The sequence below is a fragment of the Lutra lutra genome, chromosome 4 (genome assembly GCF_902655055.1).
Source record: "Lutra lutra chromosome 4, mLutLut1.2, whole genome shotgun sequence".
In the NCBI taxonomy this organism is placed as follows: Eukaryota; Metazoa; Chordata; class Mammalia; order Carnivora; family Mustelidae; genus Lutra; species Lutra lutra.
Genome location: NC_062281.1, coordinates 78,006,060 through 78,007,065, shown reverse-complemented (window position 1 = coordinate 78,007,065; position 1,006 = coordinate 78,006,060). Strand labels below are relative to the sequence as shown.

Here is a 1,006-nt window from a genome sequence, read left to right as displayed (position 1 = left end):
TGTTCTATTTAGCATATATCTATGATCAAAGAAATCTATTCACCTGAGATCATTAACCCAATGGTATGTATAACCCTTGGTACAATGTCTTACTGAAAATCACAAGAGAAAAGGGAATGACCCCCAAGTGTACCTTACTACTAGGAGATATGGATCATTTAACAAAGCACAAAGTATGGACAAGAGCATGCATTGTTCATTTAGAACTTCACAGACATGTCAGTGTTATGTGGGATTCCTGCAAGGGACTGATTGAAGCTTCGAATACCATTGTTCTAGGAAGGAAGGAAGGAACCCCAACATCCTGTCCAGGATTGTCACTGAGATTGGGCCTCAGTGTAATCCTAGTGAGCATAATTTTTAGTAATTAGCTCTCTTCAAGACAATATAAGCTTTCATTATTTACCCAGCGAAGCTACTCCCCACACAACCACACATTTGGACTTGCATATGCTTTTACTAGGGAAGGATTAGGAAAAATCTGATGCCAGGATAGACATAATTTTCCATGTATTCTATGTTGGACACCTCACTGATATAGATTGTATGCAATTTTGTTGAGACAGTGAGTGAACTTATCACAAATCTGCATCTTATTTATTATTTTCTGACCACTCCCAGTACATCTTCTGTTAGTTTGTGTCTGCCAGAAAGCATGCACAGAACCAGGATTATCTGTAAGAAATTTATTTAATGAAGGAGCAGGAAAAAAATTAGATTGCTTTCAGCACACACTTCAGGTATTACCCATCTAGGAGGAGAGCAGAAAAGTAGGATATTGGCTAGGAAGCATTTCAACTGTAGTGTAGTTCCTTGAAATTTTTGACCAGGCTGATAAGAGAGCTCATGAGCCCCCAGACTGCCCCTTGGAGGAGACAGATTTCAGCTGGGCAGCATTAAGGCCATCAGGCAAATTTATGGCTTTCTGCAGGGTATGTGAGCATATTTTCAGGGCTGTCACATCAACTATTAAAATAAGAATTGATGAGAACCATTATTCTGTAGT

The 1,006-nt window shown here is 39.2% G+C and overlaps 1 non-coding gene across 1 annotated transcript; it reads right to left on the bottom strand.

The window, feature by feature from the left end:
• Nucleotides 1–328: 328 nt before the first annotated feature.
• On the bottom strand, nt 329–408 carry LOC125099533 (small nucleolar RNA SNORD115). Its single transcript, XR_007127247.1, has one exon. It is a non-coding gene; the product is annotated as a small nucleolar RNA SNORD115 (small nucleolar RNA).
• Nucleotides 409–1,006: the final 598 nt, after the last annotated feature.